The 12,522-nt window shown below is 45.0% G+C and overlaps 1 non-coding gene across 1 annotated transcript; it reads left to right on the top strand.

Annotated features, from left to right (window-relative positions):
- Positions 1-10,540: 10,540 nt before the first annotated feature.
- Positions 10,541-10,647, top strand: LOC137764530 (U6 spliceosomal RNA). The gene has a single exon (XR_011074031.1). It is a non-coding gene; the product is annotated as a U6 spliceosomal RNA (small nuclear RNA).
- Positions 10,648-12,522: the final 1,875 nt, after the last annotated feature.

Raw genomic sequence — 12,522 nt, 5'->3', positions numbered from 1 at the left:
GAATCTGGGCTTTGTGGAGCAAGGCAGCTCTGGATTTGAATGCCAGTTTTGCCACTTTTCAGCTGGGTGACTTTGGACAAGTTACTTGACATCTCTGAGTCTTAGTTCTGTCTTCTTTAACATGGGGACGAGGAGACAGTAACGTTAGGATTACAGAATTTCATCCAAAATAACGTTGGGGGCATCTGGTAGGGTAGGCACCATGTAGGTGGTCTGGAAATCTTGGGTCCACTTTTTAAAAAATTTTATTGAAGTATAGTTTATTTACAATGTTGTGTTCATTTCTGCTGTACAGCGAAGTGATTCAGTTATACATATATGTATATTCTTTTTCATATTCTTTTTCACTATGGTTTATCACAGGATATTGAACATAGTTCCCTGTGCTATACAGTAAGACCTTGTTGTCTGGGTTCACTATTGTTTGGCCAAATCTTTACTTAGGTCAGGCTAGTTCTGTACTGAACCAAGGACCCTTCTAACGTCTAAGAAAAGGCAGCTCTGGAATTACACCCTCCTCTGTCTGTGTAGCAGACATGTTTGGGCCCTGATATGACATCTCCAAGCCTGTCTCTTCTCTCAGCTGCAGTGACTCATTCCAGGGCGCTCAGACCACGTTGTGCCCACCTCAAGCACGGGCTCCCATCCTCTAAGCAGAAAAGGTACTTCTGTGTGCTTCTTAGAGGTCTCAGGCTCTGCTTTTGGGGACACCCAAACCAAGACGGTTTTTATGAACATGCCGAATAATGGCTTTTGCCCTTGGGTAACTTATGCTGCCCTAGGGTGACCAGTTCTGTGTACTGGGGACGGTGGGCAGGGGCTGTGGTGTGAGGGACACCAACCTATCACCCGAGGTCCAGCTGAGCACAGAGCCTGCCCCACACCAGCCCTGCAGGGGGTAGAACCTATGTGGCTTTGCTCCACCCCCTCATTGTTGATTGGCCCACAGCTAGACACCTGACCCAAGCAGACCAATCAGAATTCTAGGATTTTTCACTCTGAAACTGAGAACCATTCTCTCTGGGTACGGGTTCCATAGTAACTTCAGGAGTTGTCAGTGTGGCAGTTCCCTGTCACCGTGAAGGAAGCCAGTGCAGAGTAAGAAAGAAAAAAGTCACAGCCAAGGAGAAACAGAAAGGTGGTGAGAGCTTCCTGGCGGCGCCTGTGTTGCTGGTGACAGCTGTGTGTGGAAACCACCCCGTCCCTGCGGATGGGAGGGATCCTTACCATAAGGTCCCATTTTTGCCTCAGCCACTTCAACTTCATTTCTGTCACAGGCAGTCAAATCACGTATGCAGATACACAACCTGGTATTTCTCAGTAAAATTTACAATTTGGGGTACAGTGTATTCCCAACAGGTGAGTAAGTGTGGCCCAAAAGGGATCCTAAGGAAGAAGAGAGAGGAGAATAACATGGATTGACCTTCTAGAATGTTCCAGGCACTGAAGTCACCACTTTGTGTACATTTCCTAATGTGAGGGAAGAGTGAGTCTGGTAGGAGAAATGTAGCTGCAAGCAATAGAACCCCTTATTCACTCTTCAAGGAGTCAGAGCTGCATGGCCTCAAGGCTGATCTGGCATCTCAGTGATACCAGCAACCACTCAGCTGCTTTCCCTCCTTCAGATCCACTGTCTGCCGCTTGTTGGTGTTTCTTCCTGCTGATAATTGCCTCATGGTCACAGCAGGGCTGCTCCAGCTTCAGGCTTCACATCTGTGTCCTAAGAGGAAAGGGGAAGGCAAACCTTTCCCAGATGCCTCCAGCAGACTTTGTTTTGTACCTCACTGGCCAAATCTGCCCATAAATATGTCCCATGGCCATTCCTACCTGAGAGCCAATTTCCACCTTTCCAACCTCTAGGCTGGGAGGTGACAAAAGAAAAAGGGTTTGAGAAAAGCTGTGGATTGGCCAACAACTTGTGTCTTTCCCTAGTAGTATGAGCACCAATAATATGCTGTGTCTAGGAATGGTCGGAACTGGATGTGAGTGGCCCTTAGAGGGTGGGGGAAAAGGATGCTGACAGGCAAGATGGAGGAGGACCTGACATGCCCATGGGAGCCACTGAAGGTGCTTAAGCCAGGTGGAGGAGTGTCAGGACCAGAGTTACATTCTAGAAAGATCACCCTGGCTATTACCTGGAGGGCGGCTTGGAGGGGAATTGGACTGAAAGCAAGTTAGAGGTGTTCCCAGTGCCCATCCTGTGAATTGAACATAGTATTAACAGGCATAGAATTTAGAGTAACTCCTTCCTGAGCTACTTATTGGATCAAGGAAGTGACTGGACAGAAAAATGAGACTAAACTAAAACTCTTGTGAAATATAGAAGAATTTATCCTAGTGGAGAAAGAGACTATGATCTGGTGCCTACATCTGATTTTTCAGATGATGAAAGTGGCTTTTCTTTGCATTTCTTTGTGTGTAAGCAAATTCCAGGCCACATTAAGTTACTGACTCTGCCACATAAAACGAACTCAAGGTTGCATCCATGGGAGAGTGAGTACAAATCACATTAACACTATAGAATAGGATATTAGGCTAAGTATTTCCAACAAGCGAAAAATGGGAAATACTGTTGTACATGTTCCCTCATATAGATCTGCTGGCCACATTAGAAAGGCTATAGTGTACTTATATATACTACTAAAAAATTCAAATTGTGAAGATTAATATCAAGTGATGTACGCTTATTACAAAAAAATGTATAAAACGGAGAAAAATTGTTAAGAAGAAAACATCAAAAACCATAAAAACGAAATCACTGTTGCTATTTTGGCCCATGTCCTTTCTATCCTTATGGGTAAGTTTCCCTACAATATTCATAATCATAATCAATGTACAATTTTATATGCTGCTATTTTATCTAATCTCATCTTGTAGGCTTTTTCCCCATGCTAACATAGTTTTTGTAAACTTCACTTCTCACGGTTACATAACACAAAACTTTCTTGACCCCTGTTATTGATCATTTGAGTGGCTTCCTTTTTTCTTCATAATAAATAATGTGATGCTTATGACTGTGTATAAAATTTTGTCTTCATAGAAAACTATTTCTTGGATATTGATTCTCAGAAATGGAATTACTATCTCAAAGGGAACAAACATTTTTAAAGCCATTGATACCTATTGCTGATTCAGAAATTCAAACTCGTGATAAAATTTCAGTTAAAGACAGACAATGCAGTGAGGAAACCTGCCTCTGTATTCTCTCCCTTGGCAGTGGGTTTGGTCATTATGTCTGTGGACAATTTATTGCCTTATTTCTAAAGAGAATCAATACGCCCAGAAGCCCTAGTATAATGAAATTCAGCGGGGCCTCAGCTCATGAAGGAATCCATCAATTAGACCAGAATGCTAAGAACAGTGAAAGTGAAAATAGTTCCAGTGAATCTTGATATTGAAACACAGATTAGGGCATTTTGGGGGGAAAAAAGCATTTTATCTTTATCTATATTTTTTGTATCCCGTACAATTAGGAAGCTCATGGAAAATGAATAGAGGTTGTTTCATAGTATATGCTCTTTCCACATTACACACTAGCATGCTGACCCCCACTACCCTTACTCCAAATTTATTTCAAGAAGAATCATTGCATATCTGCCATTTTCCAGGAATTGTGCAGTCTGCTGGGGGTATACTCATCCTCTAGGATGTAGTCTGCACCTCAGTTGTTTGCCCAGGCTCAGATGCTAGCTCTGCCATTTGGTAAGGCCTCTGCTTGGTGCCTTTGTCATACTAGCCCTGTGGTGGGTATTATTGCCCTCATTTACAGATGGGGAGACTTAGAGAGAGATTAAGTATCGTGCCCAAGGTCACAGAGGTAGTAAGTTATAAAGCTGGTGCACTTTGTCATCATGGCCCTCTATGAAAAAACAGGAATGATTCTTTGAAAGTAATTTGGAAAAGCTGTTTAAGATGCTTTTTACACTGATCCTGGCTTATTTTCTTTGTAAAATCTATTTACTGCAGTTATAAAAGCATCCCATTCATTCCAGTTCTCTCCTATCACTTTTGCAGAATTGGTATCTCTCTCTCATTCATTCATTCATGCATTCTTTATGCATCCACTCTCCCCAAATACACACACACACAGTGGTGTGCTGGCGCTGGCTCCTCCTGGCTGGCCAGAGCTGCTTGTGAACATTGTCTACCAACTCCTCAGTGACATTATGATTTATAATAAGAAATGTATATTTGATCTCCATCCACTGTTCCTGGCACATAGCTCCTAAAACCCTTGAAATTTCCTAACTGTTAAGATAAAGATGGCCGTGTTATGTTAATGAGATGATTTGGGGGAAGCCCCCAGGTAACCTGAAGGTGGGGGCTGGTTGCCAGGGGAACCAACCACGTGATTAGAGGGTTGGAACTTTCAGTCCCACCCCAGAGATCTGGGGAGGAGAGAGGGGCTGGAGATTCAGTTCTATCACCAAGGGCCAATGATTTAATCAATCATGCCTATAAAATAAGCCTGTTAAAAAACACAATTGGACTGAGTAAAGTTAAAGATCCAATTGGCTTTATTCAAGGATTCATGAATCAGGCAGCATCCCATCTAGCAAGTAGAAATGAGCTCCAAGGAGCTATACAAAGTAGAAGGCTTTTACAGACAGAGGGGGCAAGGACAAGGAAAAAGTGGATTGTCTCATCCTTTTGGGGAGGGATGAAGGGGTCTATCAGGGGGATTACCTCACTACTGCTGATCAGGAAATTCCAGACTGACTGGTTAAGACTACATTACTGGGAGAGGCTGAGACTGCAGTCAGGCTAGGTATGTAGTCTTAGTTTGCTGACATGGGGCTTAGCACAAGTGACTCCATTTGGGGCCTGTTGTTTCTTTATAACAAGGCTTTATAAAAAAAGATGGGTTCACAGAGCTTCCAGGTTGGTGAACCAGAACTCATCCATGTGCCTGGAGGATTGTGCACACCAAACTCCATGGGGACAGAAGTTCCTACACTGGGGACCCTTCTGAACCCAGCCCTATGTACCTCTTCATCTGTATCCTTTACAATACCCTTTATAATAAACGGGTAAACATAAGTAAATGTTTCTCTGAGTTCTGTGAACCCCTCTGGCAAGTTTATCAAACATAAGGAGGGGGTCATAGGAACTTCCAATTTATAGCCAGTTGGTCAGAAGCAAAGGTAACAACATAGATTTGCAATTGGCATCTGAAGTGGGAGTAGTATTGTGGGACTAAGCCCTTAACATGTGGGATCTGATGCTATGTTAAGGGTTAAGGGACATGGTACTGCTTTCAAGTTCAATAAGGAGGCACCAAAAAAGAAAAATTAAAAATGTGAGCAGCTTGAGGGAAGGGACTTTATTTCATTTTTCCTCTGACACCACAATAGGTTCTTGCCCAGTGCCAGGCACCTAGAAGTTTCGGGATCAAAGCTGGCATTAGTTAGGGGACTGGGAAGCTAGTCCAAGCTCACCCTTATCGATCAAGCTGCGTGATTACTGTGGGGTCGCTTTCTCTCTGGAGGTCTGTTTCCTCAAGTAATTATACAAGGCTTATTTTAGATGACTTCTTGAGAATAACTAGTATTCTAATTAAAACACCAGGATTCACACCAAACCTGTTTATAGCATAATGTGTATCACAAACAGACATCATTTAAAATACAAAAATAAGTGGCCAGATGGAGCAGATTGAGAAGGTTCTTAAATGTTGAAGACTTTTGTTTGAAAAAAAAATCATGAATTTTGCATTTGATTCCCTTTACCTGCAAGAAAATGCTGAATGTTCCCTGAGGAAATATGTTGGAACCGGTTTGCATTCAATGAGAATCACATTAAGTTGATCCACATTTAATCTGTTCCTAATCAGCATCTGCTCTGTTCAGCCACAGTTTCTCATCTGCTTGGGCCATTTCACATGCCTTTCTCTCTGGGCCCTGGCGTCTGATAGGTCTTGTTTAAAATCCCAGCCCCACCACTTACCTGCTATAGGATCTTGGGGAAATTTCTCTCTAAGCCTCTCGATGTCCTCCTCTGTAAATGGGGAAAATGATAAACATGGATCATGGGGAGTTGTGAGGATTCAGTGTGGTGATATCTGTCAAGGGCTCAGGGCAGTAGCTGACACATTGTAGGTGTGGTCCAGGATTGCTCTCCTTGTAACTCTTGGATTATCATGTTCTGCCCCTGCTGGTCCTCCTACCTGGAGCACTGGCTCCCCAGGGAAGATGCCCCCACAAAACCCTCCTCACCTCCATTTCCCCAGACTCCCTCCTTCTTGGTCCTGATTGTCTTGTGGAGGCTGCAGGTCCTTCTGTCTTGTCCTGCAAGCTCCTGAGAGCACAAACTTTGCATTTGTGGAAATCAAGCGCATTCAACCCACTGTCTAGCATGTCCAGGGAGCTGAGCACCTGCTTAATTGACCAAGCTGGACTTGACATTCAGATGAGAGACACTTGAAAAAGGGAAACGATTTCTGGCCCAGGAACTCCTCCTGATGAAGTGTTGGTGGAATGGAAGCTCCTATTCCCCAAATACCCAGAGGAGAATAGAGTTGAAGGGAGAACCCACTGAACGTGCCCATCAGTGCCAGGAGCACTTGCCATCAAGCACCTACTCATTCATTCCAACCCTAGGCACCTAACACTGCTCGTGCGACCAAGACAAGCACACCCGGTGTGCAAAGAGCTTGTGTGGCTGCTGCGTGAAGTGGAAGGGTTTGCCTTTCCACAGATGAGATAAGACAGGTGGGCGGGGCTAGACATTACAGTGTCTTGGAAGTCTTGCTAAGGAGCTTGGTTTTATCCTAAAAGCAGAGAAAGACAGGAAGTGGAAGCAAGGGAGTGATGTGACGAGCTTTCTAGTAATTCTGGCTGCTGTTTAGAGAGTGGATTGGGGTGGGGCCAGCCTGGCAGCAGGGAGCCTGCTTAGGAAGCCGTTTCAGTGATTCAGATAAGAGATGGTGGTGGTCTGGGCTGGGGGAGAGGAGGAGAGGGAACAGAGAATACCAGTTCTGTACTTTCCAAGTGTCTTTAATCTGTGAAGTAGGTCAGTTCAGCACTGCTTTGATTTACAGATCAGAGCAAGAGAAAGGGCAGTGACACAGTGGTCCCTGAGTATGACTTCCTCATCTCACCTATACATCCCCCTAAAAAAGGCTGCATGACCTTGGGTGTTAAGTGAATGGTGTCAAGGACAGTCACGTCTGTGTTGGCCCCTCTTGTCAGAGTGCATTCTCTCATTGAGGAGCTCTTGTCTTCACAAAGGTCTGGAACTAAGTAGGGCATGAACTAGTGTCCCCATTTTTGCCCTCATTTTCTTATACCCAAGGGCTTCCCCTCTCCCCATCATGTGGTTGTCTCCCTGCCTGGGATCTCCGCCATTATCTGCTCAGACATTTGCTTCCCCCAACGGACTAGGAGGTGAAGCTGCAGCCTAGTCCTCTCCAACTACCCTGAGCATGTAAATGCCTGCTGTTGTTTTATAGAATCATCGATTCTAGGATTGGAAGGGAACTTAGGGTCTGCTGGTTAAGTGTTCCTCCAAGCGCAGTAGTCCCCTCTGATATCCACACATCTGCAGTGCACTGAGCACACTCTTCCCCCAAGAGGCAGTCCTGGCATCTCAGGTGGATCACCTTCGTGACTCCTTTCTCTGACTCTCCACAGCCACTGATATTTCTGTGAAGCCAGCATTTCATTCTGTCTGACCTTACAGTTTACCTGTCTGTTTTACTCACTCAACTGTGAGGCCTTTGAGGACTAAGATGCATGTGTTTTATTCATCTCAACACTCCCCATAGCCTTGTACACAGTGTCTGGCATAGAGTAGGTACTTGATAACAAGTAAATGACTGAATGAATGGACAAATGAGTAAATGAATGAGTGAGTGAGTGGTTAGCTCTCAGTGTTAGAAAGTTCTTCTTTACCCTCAGCTGAAACATGCTTCCTGCTAACCACCACTTTCTGAGCTGAAGTTCACGCCACACAGGATCACACTTTCCTCTTCCCCATCGTGGCTTCTCACCTGGTGGAACCACAGCAACCTGCTTATGTTCTTCAAACATACCAACCTGTTCCTGCTAAGCTTTTTCCCACTTTAAGCATTTTATACATCTGCCCCTTCTGCCTAGGACCCTTGACTCTCATTTCTTCAATGGCTTTCTTGTCATTTGGGTCTTAGCTCAAATATCACCTCCTCAAAAAGACCATTTCTAACCACTCAATCTAGAGTAACTCCCTTTGCCCCTTCACCTCTTTATCTCTCTGTGCTGAATTTGGGGTGATTTCCTCAGATTCATCTTTTCAGTTCACTAAATCTCTCTTCATCTATGTCTGTCTAACCTGCTGATTGAGGTCTCGTATCAGTTACACTACTTTTCATTCATAGAATGTATATGTGAATATTGTAAGCATTCGTATTTTAAAATCCTTTTTAGAATCTCTGTGTAATGCCCCAATAGAGATTTCTCCAATTTGTTGTATCTGATCATCTCTCAGGAGTTGAGTATCTTTGTAATTGCTGTAATTTTTAAGATGTAACTTTATCAGGAATTATCATCCATGAGTGACCCACATGGGTTACAGAGGTGACCTATCATGTTTATGAATCCTGAAAGAGTTGTTAATTTCTATTTATTTATTTATTTATTTATTTATTTATTTATTTATTTTATTTTTGGCTGCGTTGAGTCTCTAGTTGCAGTGAGCAGGGCTACTCTTTGTTGTGGTGCATGGGCTTCTCACTGCAGTGGCTTCTCTTGTTGTGGAGCATGGGCTCTAGGCACACGAGCTTCAGTAGTTGTGGCACACAGGGTCAGTAGCTGTGGCCCACGGGCTTTGTTGCTCTGCGGCATGTGGGATCTTCCCGGACCAGGGCTCGAACCCATGTCCCTGCATTGGCAGGCGGATTCTTAACCACTGAGCCACCAAGGAAGCCCTACATTAATTTCCTGATGAATGCAAGATCAGTGCAAGAATTTGGGCACCAACCCTGTGCATGATGTAGGCAAGAGATGATGATTTCTTGTGTTTGGTCTCCCTCACCTGATTCCAGCGACATTAACTTTACATGTCTGCTTTGTCCTCAGACTGGGGCATCACCCAGTTCAGTGATACCCAGATGCCAGGTTCTTAATGCATGTACTTAATGTATAAAAACCACCCAGCTAAATGCATGAGCATGGGACTCAGTGAAAACACAGATTTCTGAGATTCATTTCCTGGGTACTGATTACATAAGTCTGGGCTTGAGCCTGGGAATCTGAATTCTTATACAGCTCTCCATATGATTCTGAGGTACAGTGAAGTTTGGGTACCAGTGGTCCTATAAGCTTTAAGGATTGTAGTTGGATTTATTTTTGTCTCGTTTATTTCCTTTAAATAAAAGGATTGAAAGCAGCTTACAAGGTATATGTAGGTACATTTTGAAAAGCAGACTTAAAAACCACCTACACAGATAAACAACCTAAGCAAGTGAGATCTGACTTTACCCCAAGACTGGAGACACACAGGGTGATGCTGTGCTCGGCGTCCTCACCAACATCCTCATCCTGGATGTGGCTGTGAGCGATGTGTGAGCCATTATTATCCATCTCTGGAGACCCTCAACATTAAAAGCCCAGCTCAGTGAAATCAATTATGGAAGTAACAATAGAACTGCAAAGGGATGCTGCTCTTCGATAGGGTTTTAATGTTTCTGGGGTCCCCTTCCGCAAACTGTCAGATTGCTCAAATACACTTATTGGTCTGGCAATACCCAAGAAGACTCCTCCTGGCAAACTGAGTCCTCCCAGCCCATGTTCACTCAGAAGCCAAGACACCTCTTGGCTTCTGCCCAAGCTGTTTCCTCTGCCCAGAGGACTCCTGTACATCTCCAAGGCGCTACTCAAATATCACCTTCTCCAGGCAGTCCTCCTCCTCCACCTTCTTCATGTCCTTCCTTCCTTTTGTCCTTCATTAATTAAGCCCTTATCATGTCCCAGCACTACACCGGAGCCCCCCAACTTCCCTCCATCCCAGTATCTGCCACACTGCACACCTTCCCAGCCTCATCTCCTGTGATGCTTCCCCTCACTTCTCTGGTCTGTCCACGCTGGCTTCCTGTGCTCCCTTCCTCTCTCTGCAGGACCTTTGCACAGGCTGTGTCAGTCTTCTGCCTGGAATGCTCCTCTCCCCTCACATTCCTGCTGTCCCCCACCTAAATTGTTCCTTCCTGGCACCCTGCATTTGTCTTACCCTGCCCTCCCACATCTGGGACATAACATTTCTTTTGTGATTCCTAGGTTGCCCTCTGTCTCCTTGACCACAAGAGAGCAAGCACTGCAACCTCAATGCCTAGCACCGAGCCTGACATACAGCAGGTGCCTGATAACTTTGTTAAATGGGTGAAAGAAGACAGCCCTGAGAACCTCGATCTCTCTCTTCCTTTGGATCAGTCGTTCTTAAACTTCTTTTGGCCATTGGCCCCTTTGAGAGTCTCATGAAACCTAGAAACCCTCTCTGTACAGATATACATGAATACTTCTTCACATAAAACTCTCATATTGTTTCAAGGTTCAAAAACACCCCAGATAAAGTGCTTGCTTAGGCAGCACATTTACTAAAATCGGAACAGTACAGAGTAGATTAGCATGGCCCCTGCACAGAGATGACATGCAAATTAGTGAAGTGTTCCATATTTCTGTTTGGGATTAGCAGAAGCAAACTATTACATATAGGATGGATAAACAACAAGGCCTTACTGTATAGCACAGGAAACTATATTCAGTATCCTGTGATAAACCATAATGAAAAAGAATATATATGTATAACTGAATCACTTTGCTGTACGGCAGAAATTAACACAACATTGTAAAGCAACTATACTTCAATAAACGATTTTAAAAATTCCACATAAAGAGGGCATTGTTTATTAATTCCAAGCTAAGGTTCTTTTCTAGAGAGAGCAGCTTATGAATTGTATACACATATCATGATTTAAATCCAATACAAATTGAGATGAATGTGAGACTCCCAGCATCTTAAAAGCTTATGTGTTCAGATGGCTTCATGTAGATACCATGCTGGTTGGTACGTTCCCTTTAAGAACTCATCTCCCTGGGTTTTTTGTTGTTGTTGTTGTTGTTGCAGGAAAGAAGACAGCACAGAGACAAGCACACCAAACTGGAAAATATTTACATCCCTCCCAACTGACTAGCGGAGCCGAGGTGGCCCCATGATTTGCGATCCCTTCCAGGGAGCTGAGCTACAAGCCAAACGACCATCTTCCTATTTCAAGTCACGCTTGACAACGTCTCTACTCTGTATAATACCAACCAGGGAACCAAAGAGATGGCTGTTAACTGTCAGAAGCCCGTATGTATTGGCACAGAGTGGCGGAAGGAGCCCGGGGCTGGAGTCCCAAGGTCCTGGCTGGCTCAGCCTCTCCTAAGCTTTGTTCCTGCACAGATTACTAACCTTCTTAGAATTTCCACTTCTTCGTCGGTTTGAGGGGCCTAAAGCCTACTTGACGGTTTTGTTCCGACAACCTAATGAGCTAATGGCTGCGAAAGTGCCCTGAACACTAAGATGCTTCCCATGTGTCAGGGATCATTGTTGTTGGTAAAGTGTGATTCCATATTCTCTCACTCATGTACTGACGTCTGCTCAGGAGGGCTGTCTGCCGTAAGTACTCATTATAGTTCCACGTAGCTGCCACCCAAGATGGGTGATGTGAGGCCTGGCAGCATGATGGTTTAAGAGACATCTGAGCAGTCATCTTGCTATTCTAGAGCGCCTGCAGGGCTAGCCTGTGCAAAACATTGTATGTGTGTGAGCACTTTCCTTGGGAGAGGGGCCATGGATTTCACTAGATTCTCAAATGAGACTGGGACCCCCGAGGGTCAAGCACTGCTAGTCTAGGGGGAAAGGACTCTTATTAAGGAAACTGGAGACGCAGCTCTGCCTCTAACTGGCCAGTGACTTTGAGGCTGTCCCTTGGCCCCTCTGGGCCTCAGTTCCTCATCTGTGAAATGGGTGTGACCGCGTGCCCTCCAACATCCCTCCCTGCTTGGACCTCTGATGAGTCTGCAGCCCCTCCGTGCGTTGTGTCCTCCCTCAGAGGAGGCTCGTCCCGCTGCAGCAAACATCATCTGGGTTCTTTCTGTGGGGCAGCCTCTGGTCAGCTGGGAAGGTCCCGAACCCAGCCTCCTTGCTTCCAGAATAAGCGGAGATTTCTTCTTTTCTAAACATAAGTCACTTCGGGCCACTGTGTCTGTGAATTTCCCACCCCCCACAAATAACCAAAGCACCCCAAAGTGCCCGAAGTACTGCAGCCCTGTTTCCGCTCGTCTGGCCCAGCAGTTAAAGAGCATTGTGGCCCAGTGGCTGTGCTCAGACCGAGGGGGTTTGCTCCCTCTTAAAGACTTCCCTGCAAACTGAAGGGCTGTGAGGCCACCTCATTCAGCAACCAAGGGGCTAACGGGGACAGCTGAAACCTTAGCACCCCGAGAAAGGCCGAATGAAAAGCAGCCTGTGCATGGTGCAACCTGATTAGCTGAGTTCTTTCTTGAGGCAGAG

Source organism: Eschrichtius robustus, chromosome 4 (genome assembly GCF_028021215.1).
Source record: "Eschrichtius robustus isolate mEscRob2 chromosome 4, mEscRob2.pri, whole genome shotgun sequence".
In the NCBI taxonomy this organism is placed as follows: Eukaryota; Metazoa; Chordata; class Mammalia; order Artiodactyla; family Eschrichtiidae; genus Eschrichtius; species Eschrichtius robustus.
The sequence above is the reverse complement of the archived record's forward strand: the minus strand, read 5'-3'. Positions and strand labels throughout refer to the sequence as shown.